This window comes from Danio rerio, chromosome 12, assembly GCF_049306965.1.
Source record: "Danio rerio strain Tuebingen ecotype United States chromosome 12, GRCz12tu, whole genome shotgun sequence".
Taxonomy (NCBI): domain Eukaryota; kingdom Metazoa; phylum Chordata; class Actinopteri; order Cypriniformes; family Danionidae; genus Danio; species Danio rerio.
The window spans coordinates 39,321,482-39,335,796 of NC_133187.1; the positions used below are offsets into that span (position 1 = coordinate 39,321,482).

A 14,315-nucleotide genomic window follows, 5' to 3' on the forward strand; every position below is an offset into this window, starting at 1 on the left:
AAATGAAATACAAAATACCAGTTTTACTTGTATTAAAATAAACTACAAAATGCAGCAGCCACAATTGTATCAAAATAAAATGTATTTTGTATTTTAAAAATACTACAAAATACTTTTACAAGGGAGCATACATTTTTTACAACCTTCCATCAATAGGCCTATTGAATCAATCCTCTTACCATTAGTGTTTGACAGCAACAACATTTATCAGAGCAAGTTTTAGTCAGCTGCTCTTCCAATTCATTCACCTCTACATGAGGTATTCATACATTTTTGTTTCTCTTTTATTTTAGTATAAATCTTGTACAAATTTCATAAAGAAAGTCCTGTCTTGAAGATGATCTCCTTAATCACTGTAGAAGCCATGTAATTTTATGAGTTGGAATATAATACCACTATCTCTTAATTGTGTTTTTATTCATTGAATGGCCAGTAAAATTGACACCATCTCTTAACAGTCTTATATTTTAAAAGGGTGATATATAAAGATGTTATTTGAATTTTTTCCTCATAATTAAAAAAAAAAAAATTGTTGCAATTAAATCTTCAATACTTAATGTAAAAACATGACATTTTAGTAATTTCAATACATCATGTTTTTTGCAATTATTCTCTTTAATGCACAACATAAAACATGATATCTCAAAAAATTGAGTTATTTGTTTTTGCAAAGTCTGGAGTATTATTATATATTTGTATCCAAAATACTGTATTGTGCCACTGCCACTTTGACATCTTTCCTCTTCATTAACTATACTGCAGACCAACTACTGTCATTTAAAACAGCCAATTAAGAATAGGTATTGCCACTAAATGACTTACATTTTATATTGTCTCATTTTCTTGGCATCTACATCAGCAATCCATCCAAAACTATTATTATTTGTGCAGTTTACTCATTCTTCCAAGAGTTTTTCAGTTCTCCTTTAACCGGAAGAGTCTCAGTTTACCCCCTTAGTGAGCACCAGTACACCATCTTTAGGTGTTTTACATTTCTAAAGTTTCCTCTGCATTTCCACAGGTAGATACTGACAATAATCATGTTCTGGAAGCTCCTCGTCCTGTTCTTAAAGATTGACATTTTTATTTTAGTTAATTTCTTAAGCAAACATGCTGATGATGGTATATTGTACACTACTGCCATTACATATTACTGGTCTTATAATCATGCAGCATACTATTTTCTATGATTGTTGACTTGCGCTCAAATCTACCCATCCTATCTATCAGTTTTTTTTTTTTTTTTTTTTAGTGTGCATAATTTCCATTCATAAACCAAGTACTGATGACCTTCTTAATCAATTTTCTGTTCAATCTCAAGCCTAGGCAAACTGAGAAAGCACCAATCAGAGGACACATTTTATGATGTCATCATGTAGACTTCTTTTAAAGTATTTTACAGTATTATAAAATACAAAAAATATACAACACTAAAGTCTTTTGATACAAAATTTTAACCGATTTTTATAAACCCTATCAAATACAAATTACAAAACACTATTTTGTGTTTAAAATACATATTTAAAATACATGTATCATAAATACTGGCCATCCCTGTTATCAGCGTAACAGTCTGCAAATATTGTAACTTGATTAAAGTTGACCACAAGATGTGTAATAATTATTTCTCTCCATCAGACAACTGAACCTGAATCATCAGCTATAAAAAGAGACATCCATATCAGTTTCAAGGTAATAATACTTCATGTTGAAGTTAAACTGTTTTTATGTAGCTAAATCCACAGAACAGTCCAGTAAAGTTTTTTTTATTAATAATATTAAATATAATCAGCTATATAATAATTATTTTAGCAGAAAGCCTTCCATGTTTTCAATATTAGCCAAAATACAAATTAATAAGCTTGATTCTGTAAGAAAAGTTAACAAAGAAACTTTAAAACAAAATATTTTAGAACTTAAAATGTTAAATAATGTGAAAATAGTTAACAATAAGTGTAAAATGTGAATAGTTGTTACTATTGTGAGGTGACTTTTTTGTTATTTTTACTGATATTATGGTCATTACAGATCACAAATGAATCGCTTAGCTAAAAAAGTATTACGTTTTTGTCAACAGATTTTAAATTTCAAATTGCAAGTCGGCTATAAAATGTACAAATTCATTCATTTTAACTTCCTAAATTTAACACCACACCCATTCAGAAAATAATGCCTACTATCCTGAAACAGAAGGCAACCATTAAGATGATAATTAGAGTAATATCTTAAGCATCAAATATAATATTAGCATGATATCTTATAAGCTTTAAAGGTTGGGAGTAATCCATGCAATTAAAAAGAAAGAAAAAAACAATCACCCTAATTCTTTTAGGATGTTTCTAGCAAATTTGAATGAATTCATGATTTAATGCTGTAGGATGTTATAGTAGCTTGTATTTGTCATGAGGGCAGCAGGTTATGTGTCCTGACTCAGCAGCAGAACTCAGTGGGCGTTTTCTCTATTGAGCTGGACTGTGTGACTGTGGACGGGGTGTGGACCATCTCCCAAACGGACATGCTCTGAGTACATAAGAAAACTATTTGATGTGTAAATGTGAGTAATTCTGGCCACATGCTTTGGGAATGAACTGTGCAATACCTTCATCATAACTCATGGAAAGCACCAAAATGTCTGCGGATGAATCATTCAAATGTAACGCCACATCTGGAAAGCATACAGCTTCCCAACAGCATATTATAGCTAATACAAACGCACATTTTACTGTCATATTTATTGCAGTTTTGTTGCTTTTTTTGTTGCTTTTTTAAACATTTTTTCTCCTGAATTAATATGCAACCTATTTAAACCTATTTAAACCTATTCATTAAACAATTTTAACTTGCTTCACAAAACATATTAAACCACAACAATTCTTAACTATAACCAGTGGCCTCTGAGCTATTTACAGTGAACTAAGGCTGAATGCATTTGAACATCTACAAAAGATCACTTTCTATACTTAATATACCCCAAACCTAATTCTTAAACACCATACAATGTGTGGCTACACAGTGGTTCAGTGGTTAGCACGATCACCTAACAGCACGAGGGTCGCTGGTTCAAGTCTCGACTGGGTCAGTTGGTATTTCTGTGTGGAGTTTGCATGATCTCCCCCTGTTCACATGCTCCGGTTTCCCCCACAGTCCAAAGACATGCGTAGGTGAATTGAATAAACTAAATTGACTGTAGTGTATGTGTGTGAATGTGAAAGTGTTTGAGTGTCTACCAGTACTGGGTTGTAGCTAGAAGGCCTTTCGCTGCGTAAAACATATAAGTTTGTGGTTCGTTTCGCTGTGGTGACCACTGATGAAAAAAGGGACTAAGTCGAAGGAAAATTCATTTAAATGAAAGATGCCAGCCAAACAAGATTTAAACCTGAAAGTTTTAGGGTGCTTTCACACCTGCCTTATTTAGTTTGGTTGAAGAGTTTGTTTTCCTTTTTGGTGCGGTTTGTTTGGGCTGGTGTGAATGTAGCAATTGCACTCGAGTGTGCACCAAAAGCATACCAAAAAGTGTACCGAGACCTGCTTTGAAGAGGCAAGCCACATGGCACCAAGCCACACTCCTAAATCAAACCGTTACTGGGGGATAAAATGAAAATATAGAAATATTGATGACTGGACAAAAACGAAACACGCCCTGATAGCTCCTCCCTAAATTAATTCCATGTGACCAGAAAAAAAAAGTAATTTCGAGGATAGCAGGAAAAATTTACGATCTATCTATCTATCTATCTATCTATCTATCTATCTATCTATCTATCTATCTATCTATCTATCTATCTATCTATCTATCTATCTATCTATCTATCTATCTATCTATCTATCTATCTATCTATCTATCTATCTATCTATATATATATATATATATATATATATATATATATATATAAACCAGAAGGCCTGAAAGGGATACATTTTTTTTAATAAATTGTTAAAATATTAGAGTCCGTGATGCAGCATGTCCAGAGACTAGTTCACACCACAATTTTATATAACAAAAGCAAATATTTTCTCAATTCAAATGAGAAGCAGCTAAGACCCGGAAACAGTGTATTGCAAGTCATGACTTATCAAGTGGATGGTATTTGATAAATGGTTACGAGGTTACAAGTGCACAGATGCATCATTTATAACAAGCACTACTAATATATAAAATAAGAGAAGCAGATTTAAATTTCATTGCGACTTTGAATCAGTTATTTGAGTATTTGACTAAGCAGTCAGACCTAAAGCTAAACCAGTTGAGAAACTACTGGCCAAAAGTAAAGGAGGTCAAATTCTGCAAACCATGCTGTATGTCTCAAACTCAATTCCCGGGGGATTGCAGCTCTGCTCCAACCCTAATCAAAGACAGTTAAACCAATTAATCAAGATGTTCCAACTAATCAAAGTGTTGATTACTACTAGACACTAGTGCTGCGTCCGAAATTGCATACTTCCATTCTATGTATTGTACCAGTAATCAGTACGCGAGCTGAGTGGTATGTCTGAATTCATAGAATTTGAAAATCCGTACATGAGAAGTACCTGGATGACCTATTACTTCCAGGCGAGATTCTGAAGTGTGTATCCCATGATGGCCTGCGAGAGAATTCATGAATGGAAGTGAAGCGATGCAACTCACGAGGGTAGGTTACGTGATCATGACAAAATGGCGGATGTACTACATGCAAGTTCCATTTATACTGCTCACATTCATACTGTATAGAGCATACTTTTCTAACGGTCAAGTACATTTAAGTTCAAATGCAGTACCTACTGTGGAGTAGGCAATTTCGAGCATAGCCTAGTAATTTTTAACACCTTGATTAGTTGGATCAGCTCTGTTTGATTTGGGTCAGAGCAAGACTGTGCAGAGCTGCGGCCTCATTTGACTGATCAAAACTACTCTAGTTAGTTCTGAAACGCCATGGGGATGTACTGTTAAACTGTGGTCGTGCATGGCTCAGTGAATCAGTCTGCTGCAACAGCTCGCTCTCCATCCACACATGGATGGACAACTGCCCAGATCAAATCCCAAAACAAATATAAACTGGCAGTTCATGTCAAATTACAGTACAAATGAGTCTGAGAAGAAAACTCTCACTTTACCTCAACAGAAACCTATAAAGGACTTAGAGGGATAGTTTACCCAGAAATGAAACTTTCCAACTATTTTCTCACTTTGAGTGTATTTCTTCTAAAAAAAAAGATATTTCGAAGTAAGCTGAAAACCTGTAACTATTAACTTCTATAGTAGGATAAACAGACACTGTGGAAGTCAATGGTTACAGATTTTCTTCAGAATATCTTCTTTTGTGTTTAACAGATACAAAAGAAACACATAAAAGTTTTAAACCACTTGAGAATGAGTAAATTACATTTTTGGGTGAACTGCTAAGTGTGTAGTTTAACATCCACCAAAGCCCTTCTGACATGTATGTTTCAGAAGGTCGCAAGTTAATGGTTCCAAGTGAATTTACGAGCATGGTCTCAAATTAGCCCCCTGACACACCCTATAGAGCCCAGTGTGTGTCAACCATGTGTTAATCAGGTGAGGATATATATATATATATATATATATATATATATATATATATATATATATATATATATATATATATTGCCTTAAAAATTATAGATAAAATAAGTGTAAATTTCTTGTAAATTTCTGATTGATTATTTCGGAAGACTGGAGCAGAAATTTAGCTTGGTCATCACAGAAATAAATGACACTTTTAAAAACACATACAGTTGAAGTCAGAATTATTAGCCCCCCTTTGATTTATTTATTTTTTTAATATTTTCCAAACGATGTTTAACAGAGCAAGGAAATTTGTTTTATTTCGGCTAGAATAAAAGTCATTTTAATAAAAAAAAAAAAAAAAAGTTTTAATAAAATAACATTTTAAGGTCAAAATTATTAGCCCATAACCATAACCTGCCTAGTTAACCTAATTAACGTAGTTAAGCCTTTAATGTCAATTTAAGCTGGATAAAAGTGTCTTGATATCTATATAAAATATCTAAAATATTATGTAGTCATCATGACAAAGATAAAATAAATCAGTTATTAGAAATGATTTATTAAAACTATTCTGTTTAGAAATGGATTGAAAAAAAATCTCTCCAATAAACAGAAATTGTGAAAAAAAAGTAAACAAACAAGGGGTCTAATAATGCAGGGGGGCTAATAATTCTGAGTTCAACTGTATGTATTAACCTAAAAAAAAATTAAATACAATACTGCAGCATTTATTTCCAGCCTGATCTCACGAGGAAACTTAACTATTTTACGGTATGAGCTCATGTAGGAAAATGTATGATTTTTAAAAGGAGACGTGGCACCAAACCACACCCCTAAACCCAGTCATCATTGGGGGATAAGCAAATTGTACTAAATTTTACAAATGAGATTACAATTTAATATGACTTAGCCACTAAATCAAAAAGTTTAACATATCTATAAATCATAATAAAGACTTTAATATTCAATACATTTAACATTAAAAACACTTCTGTTCTTGCTGTTGTTTTTGAAGTGATATTTGACCCATATATACAGTACAGATGCACATGTGTTGCCCCAAGCCAGAGCATTTCCATGAAGTATATGAATAAAATTCCTTTTTTCTTCTACTTCAAATATCTCTCAAACAGAAAACAGACATCAGTTGTCTGCGAAGCTTGAGTTCAGTGTGAAACCCGCCAGCCCTGCTTTTGCATTCTTCAGCTATGGTCAAAAACAAACCCAAAACAACAAAAGGTCTGGAATGTCCATCTCTGTGGTTTGTTACAGGAACAAAACACTAAAGCCTGTCTCTGTTTTGCAGGGTGACAGTTTTCCAGTTTCTTCAGTCTTTCATCCATCCATCCATCCTCCCCCTCAGATTGAGAAATGCCATGCGTCTCTGCTGGAGAATTGTCTTTTTCCTTCTCTATTTGCTGCCCGGTGGAGAACAGAGCATCTCTTTCAGGAGGAGGAGGACAGAAATTTGGGTTGGTTTATGAGCACAGTGGTTTGTCTCTGTATCCTGTCCTGATACGGCTTTCTCTGAGGAGACTGGACAGTGAAGGATGAATGTTTGTGATGGACAGATGGAACATTGGAGACTACTGTAACACAACACATTTCATCCATCATAAGTCAGAAGGAGAATTGCCAAGTGCTTTTGGTTTGTGTTTCTGGCCAAACTTCCAGTTAAAATAATTAAACATCAATTATTTATTTAATTCGTTGACTACCGTTTTTGACTTTTCGTTAAAATAAAAATGTGAAAACTAAAATGTTGATCATTTTGATGAATTACAAACATGACAACAAAATAGGTATTTATTTTTTGTAAAAAAAAAAAAAAAAAACTATAAAATATAAAAAAAATAATATTGATATGATGGATATTATTAATATTTAAAAACTGATAAAAGTAATAATGATAATAAAAAATAATTGCAACAAAAAACGACAACAACAATAATCATTATTTCAATTAAATTCATCTTTATTTCTATAGCACATTTATAATGTAGATTGTGTCAAAGCAGCTTAACATAGAAGTTCTAATACATTGAAACTGAAACTGTTAGTCCAGTTTTCAGATTTTAAGTTCAGTTTAGTTTAGTTCAGTGGTTTAATTTTCACTGCTAAAAGTCCAAACACTGAAGAGCAAATCCATCAATGTGCAGCTCTACAAGTCAGTGGCAAACAACCAACTTCACCAATTGACGACAGTGAAGGAAAAAACCTCAAGAGAACCAGGCTCTGTTGGGCATGACCATTTCTCCTCTGGCCGAACTTTTTGTACAGAGCTGCAGTCTTTGCATTGGAGGCTAGAGAACACTTGACGTCCATCGTGGAGAAGCTGCAGGCGTGAGTAGGTCACCATTGGGTGTACAGGCTCACAGGATCAATGTGAAGACTTGTTTGTTTCATGCTCTCCACTCCTCTATGACCGCCACAGCATCTGATCAGGATACAGCCTGGTCCAGGATTATGGAGACCTCTAGAAGTCCTCTATGGTTGGCATCATCACTTTGCATGTGTTGTCCTTGAGGTCCTCGATGGTTGGCATTATCTTTTCACAGGTCTTGGATTACATCAATGGCGCTCTCTTGAGTATCCCCAGGTGGACATGGAGAATAAAGACATTGCTATAGTAATTGCAGTAAAAATGATTATAGTAATAATAATGAAGATGATTTTTAAAGACCGATCTCAACTTAACTATATATTTCCTCACCAGGTGAAATTATGCAACATTTCAGTTTTTTTTTTTTTTTGGAGGGAAGAAATTGTGATGATTAAAATGGATATAATAAAAACAATAATTGTTTTTTAAAAAGTAAATAGGGTGTGTAACTAAATGATACAAATGCTAATTATAAACATAAACATCGCTCCTGTCAGGTTGTGAGATAATTCAGAGGCCCATCTTTACCCATGTGCTTTCAGCTCGTAATGTGCCGACAGACAGAAAGCCAACAGCTGAGAATGCAGAGCTCCAGCATGTGAACGCAAACCTTACAAGAACGTGATGAGTGGCTGTGCTGGACACCCTACTAATGTATGGACAACATCTTAGACAACCTGATTTCACACTAACAGTTTACTTTTGATCAAAAGCTTATGAGTAACAATGATTAGAATGTAGATCATGTTCCATCAATTGTTTTATAAAATCTTTGCTCTAAATTTCTCAAAACTCAATTTTATTTAGTAAACCCTTAATTAGCCTTAGGGATGCACCGATCCCGATACTTGAATCGAATATTGGTTCAATACCACATATTTTTGCTGGATTGGTTATCAGCCAGCTGGAACTGATCCAAATCTGATCTTGCGTGTGCGCTCTATTCAGTGTAATTTATTAGCTAACAAAAGCCACGAAGGTAGCGTATTATATGGCACTAGAAAGCTGTCATGTAGGCCTACTATATCCCAAATGTTCTAAAGCCATTTAATAGTTTAATGTGAAGTACAGATAAATATTCAAGTGCTTAAATTCATGTTCAGTTCAGCACTTCTCTCTGCTGTGCCTGTCAATCATTCTCAATTCATTCACAATTTAATTTAAACTGCGTGTCTTGTTCGTCTATGACAACACAAAAAACTTTCCCCATGACTATTTGTTCTTATTTAAATAATTAGTTGAGAAATGCATTTAGTTTTGCATTAAATGGGTTCATTTTGACCTGCAACAAGGAGTTCATTGCTGCTTCTAAATCATGTTGCGCTGTGTCTGTTAGATCAGCAGATCACATTCGCTACACAGGAGTAGAGAGAATTATTACACGGTTATCTTCACACGCAAAGTAGGCTTACCTGAAATTTTAAATTAGAAAAGGCTCAATACTATATTGGACAGAGCCTCGACACACTGATTTCCTCCCTTTAACCTGCTTGGTTTTGGAAGTGTCCGCAGAGACCGGAGGGCTGCACGCAGTGTCTCAGTGATGTGGCAATCACTTTATTCACGTAATGGCTGCACAGACGCGATGTGCGCCGCTTCTCACATTCTGTTCTCTCCTCCTTCCAGCAAGTTTATTTTTTCTGAGGTGAATACTTTCAGTGCTGCGAATAGTTTGCAAAGCCTGGCTCATTTTAGTCAGAGTAGTTAATTAAATTAACAAAAGTGAAACTGACGGGGGCAATATGCATTGTCATTAACAAAACAATTATTTAGCCTAATATAGAAAAAAAAAAAATAGAAAAAAATTGGCCCAGGATTAGATCTGTATTGAACAATACTAAACATTTTTGTATTGGATCGGTTCCAAAAAAATGATATTGGTGCATCCCTAATTGGCACATCTTTTAAGGTAATTATCTCAAGATTTAGATTTTTTTTGTTTTTGATCCCTCATTTTAGATTTTCATATAGTTGTATTTCGACCACATATTGTCATCCAAAATAATTGAATTTCAATATAAATAGAGGGCACTGCACATTTTAGTTTGGTGAATTGCACAATAATGCTGGTCTAATGCCACAGAGATCAGCGCTAAACCAACGAGAGTCATGTAGTACAACAGTAAAGTCATTCAGCCTGAGCAGTGCTAAAATTCCTCCTTGTTATTCTTTCCCTCCCTTTCTCCCTGTGTGGTTCTCCTCGTTCAGCCCATGGAGTGAAACAGTAACTGCTGCGGTGAAGCTTCACTTGTTGGTCTGCCGTTCTTCTTCCACGTGCCCATCACGAGTCGGGCCTCCCACGATGGAGCTCCCGGCTGAAGCTCGTCCTGGGAAAGCAGAGGCGTAATCATGGCCGTATTTTAATGAGCTGCTGAAATGCAGAGGAGCTCCTGCCCTGAGAAACAGCTGCAGGCTTCAGTCCATCTATGGAGGAGAGCGTTCAGGAGGAGTCTTCTCTCCCGGGTCAGCAGTGCTTGCCCCTGTATGGCATTACTGTACACTGGACTGCCAGCTCTACTGAAGCCCATTCCACATTTCTGCTGTCTATGAAACACTCTCATCCAAGACACATCAGATGCTCTTGCAAGTACAGTAGCTGCATGCCAAGAACAAGTAAGCTTGCTTAAGCTAGAGCAATAAAGTCAACATAAGTATGATACAATGCAGATTTTATTGCTGTAGACTTTATTCTACAATGCATAAGTGCACTCTTTTTTTTCGCCATTGTTTTAGAACTTTTGATTGAATTTCCTATGGGAGAAATGACAAGGAATAATTAACGGCAGAAAACAGTCAAACTACTTGCTTTACAAACAAGTGTGTTCATGACTATACATAACGTAGAATAATATAATAGAGTAACGTCAGTTTGCAACATCAAGAAGCTTATCAAGCTGTTTTTAACGTCTAAAGTCAATAGAAGTGAATGAGACTGAAGTCTCGAGCCAAAAAGATTCCAATGGCTGCTCCTGCTTGTACGTGAAGAATAAGGTCAATAGCACATTTGAACAACATTTCAATTTCAATCATTTTGTGATTGAAATGTTTCGAGCATAAAATAACACAGACAATTCTACAGACACTTCTTTCTTCACAACAATATTCAGCAATGTTTCAACATTAAAATCTGATCCCTCTAATCGACTCTGAAATCTCTTAAATGGTACATTTCAATCGAGACTTAAAACCTTCCACAGTGTGAGGATAATTATCTTTATATATATATATATATATATATATATATATATATATATATATATATATATATATATATATATATATATATATATATATATTATAAAGATAATCTTTAAAAATACAAGTTTAATTGGTTTAAATCCCAGACTATGGAAGAAGTGTTAAAAATGTGTTTCTTAAATGCAGGGTCATTTGGATAGAAGTGTCTGGAAAATGCATAAATATAGTTGAATTGATTTCATTTTTACCCCAAAAAGAGAAAACACTTACATTTACCCACCCATGTGTCACTCCAAACCTGGATGACTTTTTTTTTTTTTTGTCTACAACAAAGACTACAAAATGCTGCAATATTTTATTTTAAACAGATTGTTTTTATTTAAGAAAAAACTAGAAAAAAGAAAATCACTGTTTCCTCAAAGTTAGTATATTTTACTGTAAAAAGTTGGTCAATTCAATTAAATTTAGTTAAATAAATGAATGAATGAAGGTAGCTGTTTGTACATCAAAACACTGGTGTATTAACACAATAAATGAATTAAATATATGATAGTTTTCTGTAAAATCTAGACATTTCTTTCATGGTTTGTACCATGTAGTAACATAGTAACATTCAGATGTTTTTAACCATGTATTTGACTTTATACAGTATAATTTTCTCTAGCTATAAAACATGTCAAGTAATCAAGGCTTCATGATGTAAAAATTAATTTATACATTCATTTTCTTTCTGGCTTATTCCCTTTATTCATCAGGGGTCACCACAACGGAATGAACCAACTTATGTTTACGCAGCGGATGACCTTCCAGTTGCAACCCAACACTGGGAAAACACCAATACACTCTTGCATTGACACACATATACTACGTCCAATTTAGTTTATGTAATTCACCTATGGCGCATGTCTTTGGACTGTGGGGAAACTGATGTGGACACGAGGAGAGCAGGCAAACTCCTCACAAAAATGCCAACTGATCGGCCAGGGCTCGAAGCAGCGACTTTCTTGCTGTGAGGTGAGAAAAAAAAAACCATATATATATTCATTCATTCATTATCTTGTCGGCTCAGTCCCTTTATTAATCCGGGGTCGCCACAGCGGAATGAACTGCCAACTTATCCAGCAAGTTTTTACGCAGCAGATGCCTTTCCAGTTACAACCCATCTCTGGGAAACATCCACACACACACACACTACGGACAATTTAGCCTACCCAATTCACGTGTACCGCATGTCTTTGGACTGTGGGGGGAACCGGAGCACCCGGAGGAAACCCACGCGAAGGCAGGGAGAACATGCAAAGTCCACAAAGTACAGCCAACTGAGCCGAGGTTCGAACCAGCAACCTTCTTGCTGTGAGGCAACAGCACTACCTACTGCTATATATATATATATATATATATATATATATATATATATATATATATATATATATATATATATATATATATATATATATTTTATTTTTTTTTTTTATTTTATTTTTTTTTTTAAATGCAAATACCTAAATAATTGACTGCATTTAGAAGGCAGTCTTCTGACTACACCATATCTACAGCAAATGAGGTGACTGTAGATTACGTCAGTGTGTTGTGAGTCTCTGTAACCTCGGATGAACTCTTGTGCTACTCTGACATACAGCAAGACCTGATAAAGCTGACTTAAATCACAGCAGTACCACAAATGGCCAGTCCACTCTTCTGAAACAATGAAAGAATTCACAAAACAGAAACTTAAGCAACACATTCTTAATGTATTTCTGGCTTTCTCAATTTCTGAGTGGTCACATTTCAACAATCCTCACAGTACAGTACCTTCTAAACTCTGACAATCAACCAACGATCCCAAAAAAAACAATAGAGCAGCCATATTGTTCTGCCCACTAATCCTCCTACCGGAGACATTGAGATCATACCATCATCCTACACTGATCTCAGTCAAACTCACATCCACCGTCTTCAAGTTCAAGTCTTTTCTGTTCAGCTTTGCCCAAATAAACGAGCAGCCATCCTTTTTTTAAATAATGTCTGTCAAATTATGTATGAACGTATTCCTTTGGTAAATACCATTTAGAATTAGATATGCTTCGCTGTGATAAAAGTAGATGGAAAGAATGCGGACAAGAAAGAGCCTTTTTAGAGCAGATCAAATGAAGTTGAATTATGTGCATCAAACTGAAGAGCATGCAGTGGCGCACCAGCAGGGGAAAGAGCTGCTCTGTCATGACCTCTCTGTAAGGCCAGTGCAATGCTTTGTTTGTCAGAGATCCAGGATCTTAGTGGAGACATTTGTATTGTCACAGACGGAAGGAGATGGAGCTGTTTGACAGAGCAGAACTTGTCCTTTCTCAGACATGAAAATTCAGAAATTAGAGAAAATTACTGTAAAGACTACAGTAAAATGGTATTTTATTATTTTATGTTATTAATATGGGGCGGCATGGTGGCTCAGTGATTAGGGCTCTGGTTCGAGTGGGCTGATCCAGTTGGAATTTCTTTGTGGAGTTTGCATGTTCTCCCGGTGTCGATGTGGGTTTCCTCTGGGTGCTCCGGTTTCCCCCACAGTCCAAAGACATGCGCTGTAAGTGAATTGGATAAACTGAATTAGCCGTATGAGTGTGTGTAAATGAGAATATTTGGGTGTTTCCCATTACTGGTTTGTGGCTGGAAAGGCATCTGCTGCGTAAAACATTTGCCGGAATTGGCGGTTCATTCCGCTGTGGCGACCCCTGATAAATAAGGGACTAAGCCAAAGGAAAATAAATGAATTTTATTAATATAACACAATGTACAAACTTTCAAATATGCCAATGCAGAATATATTGGTTTGATTTTGAAATGTTTGTAGTCCAGTTTCCCCTACAGCTAGACATCCGTTGTAAGTGAATTGGATAAGCTAAGTTGGCTGTAGTGAATGCAGGTCTGTAGCCTGCCTAGTGAAAGGGGGGTTCTTTTTCTCTAAAAGTGGACCCTTTTTTGCATTTTTTCCCACATTTTGTATTTGATTAAGAAGTTTAAATACAGTATTTTGGTCACATTTTATGAAATATTTTGTGCTGGATTACCTTTTTGCAGAAATGACTATTTTGTCAAGTTATTAACTCATTTACTTAAGATCATGTGCAAATTTTTTTTTATTTTTTTATTTTTTTTATGGGGACTTCCCGTAAAGTTAGACATATATATTGATATTTAATAATGCAGTATGTTGTGATAATCAATATGCAC

The 14,315-nt window shown here is 35.1% G+C and overlaps 1 long non-coding RNA gene across 10 annotated transcripts in view; it reads left to right on the top strand.

Annotated features, from left to right (window-relative positions):
* Positions 1 to 14,315, top strand: part of LOC108191741 (uncharacterized) — a 218,731-nt gene that overhangs the window by 185,445 nt on the left and 18,971 nt on the right. For 6 of the 10 annotated variants that reach the window (XR_012388133.1, XR_012388132.1, XR_012388135.1 and 3 more), the window contains 2 exons: positions 1,639 to 1,692; positions 6,816 to 7,214. This is a non-coding gene — a long non-coding RNA (uncharacterized lncRNA). Of the gene's footprint in view, positions 1 to 1,638; positions 1,693 to 6,815; positions 7,215 to 8,434; positions 8,547 to 10,100; positions 11,035 to 11,845; positions 12,106 to 14,315 lie in introns of those variants that run through there. The other 4 variants (XR_012388141.1, XR_012388139.1, XR_012388138.1 and 1 more) reach the window with 4 other exon arrangements.